Below are 13,896 nucleotides of genomic sequence, written 5' to 3' on the forward strand. Positions count from 1 at the left end.
ATTTCGACCAATTAATAAGTAAAACTAACGTTCCTGAGACACCGCGGTACCTATCATTATGTTTAGAGGCAGAGAACGTGTTTCGGAGAGGATTTACAATGTTTTGATTTCAGAACAGCATTTTCATAAAAACAGAATGAGATCGATGGCTTCTGTGCTGTAGCTAATACACATTCATAACATCCAGAGAGAAAGAGAGAGCGAGAATTCTTTGACATACAAATTCAGAGGTTTAGTCCTTGCCATCAATATTAAGCAGTTTCATATATTGTTAGAGTCTGAATCCAAACGACCAAGCAAAAAATAGCACGCTGCACAAGGAATTCAAAACAGTAGATCTATACTCATTAATGGCACTCATGTGATAACCAAGTTAACAAAAATCTGATATCTCTCATAGGCTATATTTTTCGTGCAGTGTTTGTCTAAGTAGGGAGTTCGCTAAGATGATGAAATTTTGGAATCCTATGAAACACTTGACAGACGCTCCAGGTACTTCTGTAATGATTTCTGGTTTTGTCTTAAGAATGGTTCCTCAGGTGAGGTATATTGTCCGCAGGGTGAGGCAATTCGCGATCAACCTGGGCACTATCTGATCGGACTTATATCCTGAGGACGCGCTCTCGCTGGTATCTACAGATGCCGTCGTACACCCCGACTATTCGTCCGATGGCAGCACCACCACCTCTGACGTCGCCGTTGTGCGTCTCTCTGAAATGGTTACGCTTACAGGTAAGACAATACTCACATAACAGATTACTACAAATAATTATTTTCTCTATAATTTTTTTAGTGGAAACACAGCTATTGCAATCATAGGAATGCAATATATTCCTTGTGTGTGACCAAGTCCTAAAATCCGCTACTGTTCGATTCTCTGATAATGTACCTCTAAATTTTCAGTATTTTGAGACTGTCTTCTACGATCCGAGTGTATAGTTAACAGATCAGTTTGCTGATTAATTTCACGTCGTGAGTGACTTCTACTAATATTTTAGCCTAACACCATTTACCCCCTAAGAAAACCCTTTTCCCTAACTGTAGCAAATGAAAGCATTTACGCTCAGGTAATTCCAGCGCTTCATGAAAGATGCAAAAATTTATCTTTATCTCTTCTGAAATGTGTGATTTAATTTTAATAATTACGGTAGAATCGCGACTGTCATAACAACGTAGCACGATGTTTAAAGAAAATCGAAAATTCCCACAGGTGTTGAGATGGACAGTTTTTATTTATTTATTGAACAGTTTCGATCATAAACGATTATCCACAGGCAAAGAAAGGAATGGTCACCTTAACTTCCCTATGGGTTTACAGTCATGACATTTACTAATTAATCATCACAAGTCCAAGTCTGCATGAATAATTTCTGTCCTCGTAAATAGCATTTTTAGTAATATCAATAACTAACACAATTTGCTTATAGTGGAGTACCGGATTCAAAAATGTTTATTCGTGTTTACAACGATGTTGTCGAACGAGGTAATGTTTCCAGTACACAATTTTCGTCGAGAGCGTGCAACTATACAAAATATAGATACAGCATAAATCATTGTTCAGTTGGTATAATGCAGTTCTATATGCACAAATAGAATTTCACCGAGCATGGAGATGCCGCGAGAAAGACAATGGACACACATTTGTGAGGAGCAAGCTTCACATCATATTCTGGTTCTCCAATTTACGTTTTCTGTGGTTTCTTCCAAATCTCCTCCGGTGAAAGGACGATTTCGTTAACAAGCGCACGGAAGACCGTCTCGTTCTTGGACAGTCCGAGCTTGTCCATTTCTGTAATGGCCACGACATCAATGGGACGATACCCACCAACCTTCCACCCTTCCACGTTCCACGTGCAAAAGTATGACACAGATTAAGTCAGCATGATTTGTAAGCTTTTCGTAATCAGCTGATGCAACGTATTCGCTCAGTTGACGAAGCTCCAACATCATAATTTTGGCATTGGGCAACTGCTAAACGCTAATTTATTATCGTTATAACCACTTTATCACACAACCACTTAAATTAGGAGCATAATCGTCAGTAACGCAGTACGACAGTCTGAGTCCAAAAATGGCCCAAATGGCTCTGAGCACATCTGTGGTCATCAGTCCCCTAGAACTTAGAACTGCTTAAACCTAACTAACCTAAGGACATGACACACATCCATGCCCGAGGCAGGATTCGAACTTGCAACCGTAGCAGTCGCGCGGTTCCGGACTGCGCGCCTAGAACCGCTAGACAGTCTGAGTCCCTCAGCAAGTTGTTTCAGTTAATCTCTTCTACGTACAAGGAAATATTCTGACATTCACGGACTCATCATCGCCCAGCGCAAACCGCTAAGGATAGAAACTTAAATTTTAAGACTGGTGTTGATCTCATACTGTAGACGTCCTATAAAAAGGGATTTTTCAAAATTCCACCCCAAAGGGGGTGAAACAAGGGGTGAAAGGTTTTTCGAAAATATGTCGCTATTGAGGCAATTTTGAAGCTAGGACTACGAAAACTGGTATCAGGTTTGTCGGTCAGAAATAAGGGGAATGCGTGTTCCAGCATTTTCAGAAATAGTGCGTGAAAGGTTTCTTAAATAAATTACTATTAAAGAACCACTCCAGCATTTTAAAGCTACATCTACGAAAATTGGTATTTGACTTCTTAGTCAAATTCACCCAAGAGCCAAAGAAACTGGTACACTTGCCTGACATCGTGCAGGGCCCCCGTGAGCACGCAGAAGTGCCGCAACACGACGTGGCATGGACTCGACTAATGTCTGAAGTAGTGCTGGAGGGAATTGACACCATGAATCCTGCAGTGCTGTCAGTAAATCCGTAAGAGTACGAGGGGGTGGATGTCACTTATGAACTGCACGTTGCAAGGCATCCCATATATGCACCGTAATGTTCATGTCTGGGGAGTTTGGTGGCAAGCGGAGTGTTTAAACTCAGAAGAGTGTTCCTGGAGCCACTCTGTAGCAATTTTGGTCATGTGTGGCGTCTTATTGTTCTCCTGGAATTCCCAAGTCCATCGGAATTTACAACGGACATGAATGGATGCAGGTAATCAGACAGGATATTTACGTACGTGTCACCCGCCAATTGCACACGCCCCACCATTACAGAGCCTCCATCAGCTTGAACAGTCCCTCGCTGACATGCAGGGCCTACGGATTCATGAGGTTGTCTCTGAACCCGTAAACGTACATCTGCTCAATACAATTTGAAACGAGATTCGTCCGACCAGGCAACTTGTTCCAGTCATCAACAGTCCATTGTCGGTGATGACGGGCCAAGGCGAGGCGTAAAGCTTTGTGTGGTACAGTTAACAAGGGTACTTGAGTGCGCCTTCGGCTCTGAAAGCTCATCTGGGAGGTTGATGACCCAGCATTCAAATCTGCAGCAATTTGCGGAAGGATTGCACTTGTGTCACGTTGAACCATTCTCTTCAGTTCTGGTCTTGGAGGATCTTTTTCCGGCTCCAACGATGTCGGACTCCTGATATTCATGGTACACTCGTGAAATGGTTGTACGGCAAAATCCCCACTTCATCGCTACCTCGGAGATGCTGTGCCCCACCCGGCAGGAGTGGCCGAGCGGTTCTAAGCGCTACAGTCGCAGGTTCGAATCCTGCCTCGGGCATGAATGTGTGTGATGTCCTTAGGTTACTTAGGTTTAAGTAGTTCCAAGTTCTAGGGGACTGATGACCTCAGCAGTTAAGTCCCACAGTGCTCAGAGCCATTTGAACCATTTGCTGTGCCCCAGAGTTCGTGCGCCGACTGTAATACCACGTTCAAAATCACTTAAATCTTGATAACCTGCCATTGTAGCAGCAGTAATCAATCTAACAACTGCGACGGACAATTGTCTTGTACAGGCGTTGCAGACCGCATCACTGTCCTCTGCCTATCTACATATCTCTGTACTGGAATGAGCATGCCTATACCAGGTTCTTTGGCGCTTCAGTGAAAAAAAAGGTGTTTAAGTGTTTTTGTGAATTCAACATCTAAAGGGTGAAATAAGAGATGAAAATTATAGAAATACTTCATTGTAAAAGCATTTTTAAAACTAGGTCTATGAAAATTTGTATTTGGCTTCTCGATTGGAAATTAAACAAATACATGTTTCAGTGTTTTTTGAAATTCAACCCCTAAAGAGGTGAAATTGGGGATGAAAGATTTTATGGTAATATTTCATTATGAAAGCACTTTTGAAGCTAAATCTCTGAAAATTTTCATTTGGCTTCTCGGTTGAAACTAATAAATGTATCAGTGTTTTTGGAAGTCAGAACATTAAGGGGCTAAAGATGGTGATAAAATTTCTATGATAATATTTCGTTATATTGCAATATTTTTAAAGCTAAATCTATTAATTCTGGTATTTGACTTCTCTGTTGGGAATGGACAAATATGTGCTAGAAGATGAAAGTTTCTATGGAAGTGACAGCATTAGAGCCTAAAAGACAGTATTAACAAATACTTCTGACTCCAGCTACCAGAATCGCTATTTGGTCAGAAGTACCTACCGAAAATACCATGCATCTACGGGCTTAATTAGTGTGAAAAGATTAGGAGGTGTTTCCATAAGTCAAAGAAAGCTATTTAACTATTTGCACAGTGTGTAGATTTACACATGAGCAATGAGCGTAACAACATACAAATGTGATTAAAGGAAAACACATCAAAAAGTCAGAGAAGACAATGTGGTTTAGTGAAGCGGCAGACGTAAAGTTAGTTCTATATAAACAAGCACTTCAAAAGCTCATGAGGTCAAAATATAAAAACAAAATTAGTTGGACATGAAGTCGTCATCTTTTTTTAGAAATGACAACTTCCATAAATTAAACGCTTTGGTGGATGGGCGGTAACATGGACAAGCTGAGAAGAGAATCTAGTATTGTCAATTCTAAAGTAAAACGGGGCTTCAGATAATTTTGATCTTGTGTGCTTTTGAGAATGCTTGCTAATGTGGAATTAACTTAGACAGCCAGATGACGGGAACTAGACTCACGAAACTCGTTGCTGAGGATTACGCTCGTAATATCAGTGGTTGTTTGCTAAAGTATTTGCAACGATTATCTTAACAAGCGCTACCTGCGGTCCTTAAGATGGACAATATTGGATCATTAATTCCCAATTTTTTCTGATAGGGAATCTCCACTTTTCACAGCATCATTAACACCCGTAATATACCAGATGAGTAGCCAAAACTCACATACCAATGTAGAAACATACTTCGGCGCCGTTTCCCATTGCGTGTCTGATGCAGTGTGATGAACCATTGGTTCATTTGAGCGTGTTGGCTAGCCAAGTCGTTTTAGCATAAGGAGACTGCCTGTGAAATGAGCAGTTACTGCTACAAAGTTATGTTCCTTTGGTTACAAGACATGTTCTTTTAACCTGACGCAATAGTCGGCACATTCTACCCGACGTGTGATGTTCCATCTACGTGTAGCATTGCCTGATCGATGGACCAGCGGCACCCCGACACGTTTACTGATCACCAAGATCGCTAGTTGTTATTCCAAAACAATTGTATGTATAGACCGATTAAACGTAATTTAAAAGAAAAAAGCAAGAAATATTGTTACTCATTTTACAAGCATCACTATTCTTGGAGGAATTCACAATGATATCCTCAGAAGAGCTAAGATATCTGCAAGATAAAAACTATTACTTTTTACGTAACGTTTCGGTGTGTCGACTACATGCCATTCCATCAACATCTCCACGGATGTCTTTCCATGGGGCGAAGCAGGGGTCACTTGTAGGCCATTCACAATAGTATCAAAAATATTAAGTCATCACTAGTGAAAAAAGCAATATAACCAATAAATGAAAATCATTGTATTTCAAATATTCCACAGGATTCAGAGGAACATAAGTAATATAGTGTTTTTCATTTATCATTTTGTTGTTCTACCAAGAAGCGACGGAAGAATCAATTAACATGCTATAACCAATTTCTAGCAGATATCTCTAACATTTTAGTTTAGTTTTCACAACCGTGGACTTGTGGCGGTGCTGTGGATGTAATGGAGATATGCTGATGGTTTGTCCACAGACAAAATCAGGCCTGTGCGATTGCCATCTGCATCACAAGTTAGCGAGACATTCGCTGAATGGGCTGCTGTGATCAATGGCTGGGGATATCGCTTTGACGGTAAGTGAGCCTACACCCTTCAATAGCACCTGTCGATAGCTAACTTCTGTTTGGTACTGGTATTTAATTTCTTACAAGAAAAAAGTCTGATTGGAAAAGCTACTGATTCAAACAGTTGTTCCGCACTCTTGCAGGTATTCAAATGATAAGTCCCTACCTGCAGTATGCTGAGATGACAATCATCGAGAACTCCTAGTGTGAAGAGACATTCCCAGGAGCGATAAGTAATCATCATATTTGTTCCAAGGCATCCAACGAAGCAAGTCCTTGTCCAGTAAGTACGAATTAGAAATCCAAGCCTCTAAAGTATCACGCATTTACTTGGGTAAACTTCTCTTAGGTTTCTTGTCTTACCAACCAACAAATCGTCCCCAATTTTTTGACAGCCTTTGCAATGACCTCGTTGAACAATATTCCTGACGAAACCCTTTTTACCAACAACAGGGACATCACAAAAGCTTCATTAATCACACTAAAGGAAACTCAGAAGAAATTCACGCTATCGGAATATGAAAGTATATTGCCATCTACTTAACTGTAGCCGAGAAATGTTTGGTGGTCCAACAACTTTCTGGAAAGACATGTGGTAAACATGCCATAAAAGAGGACTGATTGAAGCTATTTAAATCCATTATTTGTCCCTGCATTCAAAATTAAGCTACACTTACAATATGCTTGGCTGTAACGCTACTATTGCCATCTGTACATATGTCGCAAACTCGTCCTGTTTAGGAACTGTTATAATTGGATGAGCAATAACTCGAGAAACCACAATTCAGTAGCACATGACGTAAACGGTTTGCGATAGAGCTCTGGATCAACGGAACGATCGACATGATCAGAAAAAAATATCTAACAGTCGTAGTTTTTTCCACATTCAAGGAAGAGTTTCAGGACATGGGGACAATGCTACAGATGTGAAGAACGGACGTCAAATTTGTGTCGAACAATGATATATGTGTCGCACCTAAAGATGACTTACTTGGAGTTGAAACTGCACATAAATATAGTTATAAGCAGGGACTTAGTGAGCGCTGACTTGTGACACCCATCCCTCTTTTTCGTTCTTGGAGCTCTAGAAGGTGATATAAACACCGATAACAATCAAATAAGTTCCATGTTTGAAGCATATTCCTTCTGATATGCGACTGGGTTAAAAATTCTCCTCCATTAGTGAAATGTCTCGTCTTCGTTTTACTACATGCGGTCAGCTTTTCGAATTTTTATGACATTCCTCAGGATGAATCCAACACCTCTATAAATGAATAAATGAACCACAAGCCGAATAACTGCTTGCAGAGGTGGACCAATATGTTATTGACTTTATCGATCTGCGAAGCTCTTTCTCTTGAATAAATCAACCAAATTTTCTGAAAACATCACATCTACCGATTTCCGTCCGATTCAGGTAACTCGTTAGTGTGTGTCGTTTCCATTCTCTCTCTCTCTCTCTCTCTCTCTCTCTCGCTCTCGCTCTCTTTACCTCTCTCTCTCTCTCTCCTTGCCTTAGAGTGTAGATTCCCAAAACAATTTAACGTAGTTTTTGTGTACATATTTCCATGTGCTGAATACATCTAAGAGCAAAAGCCAGTTACATTAACGAGGTTATTATTCCCGAAGATTTCGTATGCAATGAGACACCAGACTGTAAGGGTAGCTCCTCCTACACTTAACCGCCTGAGGTGTCTGTGCGCTGCCATTTGGTGATCTACTTTGAGATCGGACGATGACTAGGTCAAGTTAATGGAATAGTTTTAACTGAAACTGTACTTATCAATGAAGAACGCAGCTTCCTTTATCACATATATGAAAATACATCCCGATTATTACTACGCGCCACAATGGCACTCTGAAATTGATAAAGCAGAGAGAAGTTATACACTCCTGGAAATTGAAATAAGAACACCGTGAATTCATTGTCCCAGGAAGGGGAAACTTTATTGACACATTCCTGGGGTCAGATACATCACATGATCACACTGACAGAACCACAGGCACATAGACACAGGCAACAGAGCATGCACAATGTCGGCACTAGTACAGTGTATATCCACCTTTCGCAGCAATGCAGGCTGCTATTCTCCCATGGAGACGATCGTAGAGATGTTGGATGTAGTCCTGTGGAACGGCTTGCCATGCCATTTCCACCTGGCGCCTCAGTTGGACCAGCGTTCGTGCTGGACGTGCAGACCGCGTGAGACGACGCTTCATCCAGTCCCAAACATGCTCAATGGGGGACAGATCCGGAGATCTTGCTGGCCAGGGTAGTTGACTTACACCTTCTAGAGCACGTTGGGTGGCACGGGATACATGCGGACGTGCATTGTCCTGTTGGAACAGCAAGTTCCCTGGCCGGTCTAGGAATGTTAGAACGATGGATTCGATGACGGTTTGGATGTACCGTGCACTATTCAGTGTCCCCTCGACGATCACCAGTGGTGTACGGCCAGTGTAGGAGATCGCTCCCCACACCATGATGCCGGGTGTTGGCCCTGTGTGCCTCGGTCGTATGCAGTCCTGATTGTGGCGCTCACCTGCACGGCGCCAAACACGCATACGACCATCATTGGCACCAAGGCAGAAGCGACTCTCATCGCTGAAGACGACACGTCTCCATTCGTCCCTCCATTCACGCCTGTCGTGACACCACTGGAGGCGGGCTGCACGATGTTGGGGCGTGAGCGGAAGACGGCCTAACGGTGTGCGGGACCGTAGTCCAGCTTCATGGAGACGGTTGCGAATGGTCCTCGCCGATACCCCAGGAGCAACAGTGTCCCTAATTTGCTGGGAAGTGGCGGTGCGGTCTTCTACGGCACTGCGTAGGATCCTACGGTCTTGGCGTGCATCCGTGCGTCGCTGCGGTCCGGTCCCAGGTCGACGGGCACGTGCACCTTCCGCCGACCACTGGCGACAACATCGATGTACTGTGGAGACCTCACGCCCCACGTGTTGAGCAATTCGGCGGTACGTCCACCCGGCCTCCCGCATGCCCACTATACGCCCTCGCTCAAAGTCCGTCAACTGCACATACGGTTCACGTCCACGCTGTCGCGGCATGCTACCAGTGTTAAAGACTGCGATGGAGCTCCGTATGCCACGGCAAACTGGCTGACACTGACGGCGGCGGTGCACAAATGCTGCGCAGCTAGCGCCATTCGACGGCCAACACCGCGGTTCCTGGTGTGTCCGCTGTGCCGTGCGTGTGATCATTGCTTGTACAGCCCTCTCGCAGTGTCCGGAGCAAGTATGGTGGGTCTGACACACCGGTGTCAATGTGTTCTTTTTTCCATTTCCAGGAGTGTATTTACGTCCTAACCAGGCCGTGGCTTACGCAGAATGGTGCGTTTGGCCACTATGCTTACTGAACTTTCTGAAAGGCAATGTTGACATCAGCGATACACTTCCTTAACCCACCGACGCTGTTTCAGTATATTGAATTCATATCATGTGTAATAACCTTTTCTCTCATAGACTACAGAAATATTATCCAATAATAATTATATGTAAGGGGTACTGTACCGTTGCAAGGCGATACATTCCACATCATAGCCAAGTATTGCGATTACAATGGATCGAAGATAAAAATAACTAACAGAAAATCAGGTTTAAAAATACTTTTGTTTTGATGCTTATGCGACAGTGTTTAGACATTTACACTTAATTTTTATTTAAATTATTAATTTCAAAGTGCACATATGTCAATATTATAAGGTGCATTTTTACAAGACCAGCGTCGTTGGCAATTTCAATAAAGGTAACAACATACACAACTGTTATCTGCCTAGAATTTCCTCTGTAAATTTTAAGCGGGTGTCAAGTACAAAATTATTTCGTTTTGAGGTTTAAATTGTTTTTAATAAATATAAGCATTTCGGTTGACTCGAAGGTGGTCGAATATTTTTATGGTGGTATAAACTGTCCCCCGCTGCGTAAGACTTGAATTAGCTCGTGAACAGTATAGGTAAATTGTATTGCTATTTCTATTTTTATAAACGCTGTTGTCGGTTTCAAATTGATATATTGTTAACGGCAAACTACATTACGGAGTAAATGAACTGTGGGGCTGTTAGAAGGTCCAGATGCGTCAACAGTTGTCTACAGGTAATCAGAGGACGTGTTGCGTCGATGGCCCTCGTTGTGCATATTTATGGAATGAGTAGTTTCTGTTTAAGTGTAGAATTTCCTCAGACCTTTACTTCGTAATTATTATTGACCAAAACTACCTACCACTTCTATCACCAATTTTAGTAATCAAAAATAGAGCAAAATTTCCTGTTTTTCAGCCTTTAAGCATTTTGAAATTTGACTTTGTAAACATGTACACACATATATTTCTCATATTCCGTGTTAAATATCACCAAATTCCCTATAATGCACTAATTGTAGAAGCTGTTCCATCTTGTACAGAATTATTTGAGTTGTGTAGTAAGTGACTGTCCTGTTACAGAAAGCCAGTTTTATATTTAATGAAAATTTTGTGTATCACTCCTTTGTCTGGGGCATCTTCGATGAAACTGAGACACGCATCGTCAACAAAGAGAGTTATTTCCAGTTTATTAATATATAATGCCGTGTCATTCGTGTTTAACAGGAACGACGATGGATGAAATTTCAAATTCGGGTTTACTACTGCAGAATTTATTTCCAATTGTTATATACTGATACAGCTACGTAACAAACCCCTACCAAAATGAGATAATACCCCTTCGTCAATGGAGCGCAAACACAAACAAAAAGACAAAACAGTTAGACCTTAAAACAACAGGTACTTACTGAAAAACCTGTACGAATTGCATGTCTTAAGGGACGAGGATGTATTTAAGGAGCGGGATGTGTTTCGGAACTATTCAAAGTGCAAAGCAATGAGAGTCTCTTGGTTTCATATTCTTTTGTACTCCATCACCGAAGAGGATATTTGTGTGATCTCTGTTGAAGTTCACATTTCATTTTAAGCTATCAAGAGTTGAAGAATAACACACTACGAAACAGTTCTGTCGACAAAGCTAAACATTCACTTCACTTGCCTAGGCAGAATGTCATTACATGCTTCCACATGGTACAGTGCACTAGTTAAAGTATACAGCAGTAGCAGCAGTAATAGTAGTAGTAGGAGGAGGATTGGTTTTATTCATCCGTAGATCACTTTTTGAAGGACACTGAACACATCATGATAGCACAATTTAAGAACGACAACAATAACGTAATTCATGTGTACGCGCGATTACAGCCTTACTAATCTAGATTAATAAAGATGGCCTTATGGTACGAACCATGTCAAAATTTGCCCGAAGTGATTTAGAGAACCCATGGAAAACCTGAATCAGGGTGGCCGAATGAATCTGGGACCTCCATCCTCCTGAATACAAGGCCAATCTGTCTAAAGCAGTGCTACCTCATTCTGGTTATCCCTGGCTTTCAACACAACTACCCAAAGAAGTTGTTTCACATGGTATAAGGCTAATGCTACACTGTTCATTCATTCACTGCACACACTACACACACTGTTTCGTTTCATATCCTAACATCACCTAACATCAGAACCACAGTGATGCTGATAGGTTTCCCTTTTGTGTAACACAAATTCCCATTCCCTATCCCAAATAACTGAGCCAGCTTCTCCACATAATGAGCGAGATGTTGAACTCCGAAGACGATAAGGTATTAGTATTATACATAGCACAGCTTTGGGAGAAAGGTTCCCAGAAAAAAAAACCGTAGCGTGAAAGTGTTGTGTGAAATGACAGAGGTATTATGTTTATTATCGTTATATTATTTACTTGTGCTATATACCGAGCGAGGTGGCGTAGTGGTTCGGGAGGACGACGGTTCAAACCCCTGTCCGGTCATCCAGATTCAGGTTTTGCGTGATTTCCCTAAATCACTCCAGGCAAATGCCAGATTCCTTTGGAAAGGCAAGCACGATTTCCTTCCCCAACCTTGATACAATCATAGCTTGTGCTCAGTCTCTAACGATCTCGAAGTCGATGGGACGTTAAACCCAATATTCTTTCTTTTTTTGTGATACATTTTTGTCCAACCCCTACTCTCTGTTAGCTAAGTAATCCTTAGCTGTGTAGCATGTATTGCTTAACATATTCTTTGTCACTGCCTTTTTAAGAAACTTCGTTTTAGTAATCTTTTTAATCTCCTCGGGCAATTTATTGTGTAGTATTATTCCTTGGTAGAAAATGCGGTTTTGGGTTTCATGTTTATTCTTCTTTCTAAATCTAAGTTGTTCCGTGGCCATGGACTCAGCTGATTGTGCAATAGTTATTAATGTTACTTTTTATGTGCGCCAACTTATTGATAAATGCACTAACATGGTGTAGTTACAATCACCAGTGTTTTGAAAAGCTCTTTACAATGAGGTCGACTGCTACTTTTGGTTGATATTCTTATGTTAGATGTAATTTCACGCAGTATTCAAGGACTGTGTGAGTCACTCCTTTCATGTAATGAATTTTCCATGTACCCGCAGGGCGACAGCGGCGGCCCCATGTTGGTACAGGAGGAGGATGGCGAGTGGACCAAGGTGGGTGTGACGAGCTTCGTCTCTGACGAGGGTTGCGTGTTCGGATACCCGGCGGGCTACGCTCGAGTCACCACGTATCTCGACTGTATCAACGAGAACTCCATTCCCGAAGGCCGCTGAGAACGAAATACTACCCGTATCTAACACTTTTTCACTTTTATATTTGTTACACTAACGTCAACTGACAAAATGTAAAATGTTCTATGCTTAAATCGGCTTTGTATCATTTTATGTATACCATTATTGAATAATTACACTGTGAACCTCATTTCAGATATAAACTTTTTCTTTTTCCTGGTTTTCATGGTCCTTATTGTAATCTTCTTTCACACCGTTGTCCTGCTTACAGACCTCATTGCCTCTTTATAAACAGAGAGGAAATAAACTTTAGGCGCTCAGTCCGGAGCCGCGCGACTGCTACGGTCGCAGGTTCGAATCCTGCCTCGGGCATGGATGTGTGTGATGTCCTTAGGTTAGTTAGGTTTAAGTAGTTCTAAGTTCTAGGGGACTGATGACCGTAGATGTTAAGTCCCATAGCGCTCAGAGCCATTTGAACCAAATAAACTTTAAAACTTCAAATCTAACCATATGGCGTACGATAAACCCTTGTGGAAGAAGGAAGAGTTAAGGTAGTAAAACATCCTGTTGGTGTTACTGACACGGATGACCTCGATAGAGAGCAGTTTCCGAAGAGTGATTAATTAACCCCTGAGGGGTGAAATGAAATTTTATGCGGGATAAAAACTAAAGATTTCGATTGTGTTTCGGTCACAAGTTTAATTTTAAAATGTTATTAATATTATCACCATTCCGTAAGACTGTAATAGTGACTACATAAGTGATTAACCATTACACATTTCTAAATACTAGCTTGAGACACAATGTGGTGCATGGTATAGCTTGTAACATCTTCCTCACGTAGTCCAATCACTACAAGCATAATTTGTACGTTGTACCAAGCATCTATGGCAGTAAAATTGAGACATATACATCACATATGCTTAAAGACCTCATGAAAATGCTTTCTCTGAGTTGTAGATTGTTTGTTCCCATAATAAACCAGAAATTTCTTCTTTATCAACAAGTATATGAATTAACTGTGGCACAACATGACAGCAACTTTCTAATGGCTACAACACTGCTGTAGTGCCTAAACAGTATTATAATTAGCATCCTTTCCCCCAGCTTTGATCGTGTATGCATTCCACACA

The 13,896-nt window shown here is 41.5% G+C and overlaps 1 long non-coding RNA gene across 1 annotated transcript; it reads left to right on the top strand.

The window, feature by feature from the left end:
• The first annotated feature begins 601 nt into the window (after positions 1-601).
• LOC124590567 lies at positions 602-6,407 on the top strand. Its single transcript, XR_006976630.1, has 3 exons — positions 602-732; positions 6,055-6,153; positions 6,288-6,407. It is a non-coding gene; the product is annotated as an uncharacterized LOC124590567 (long non-coding RNA).
• Positions 6,408-13,896: the final 7,489 nt, after the last annotated feature.

The sequence above is a fragment of the Schistocerca americana genome, chromosome 2 (assembly GCF_021461395.2).
Source record: "Schistocerca americana isolate TAMUIC-IGC-003095 chromosome 2, iqSchAmer2.1, whole genome shotgun sequence".
Lineage (NCBI taxonomy): Eukaryota > Metazoa > Arthropoda > Insecta > Orthoptera > Acrididae > Schistocerca > Schistocerca americana.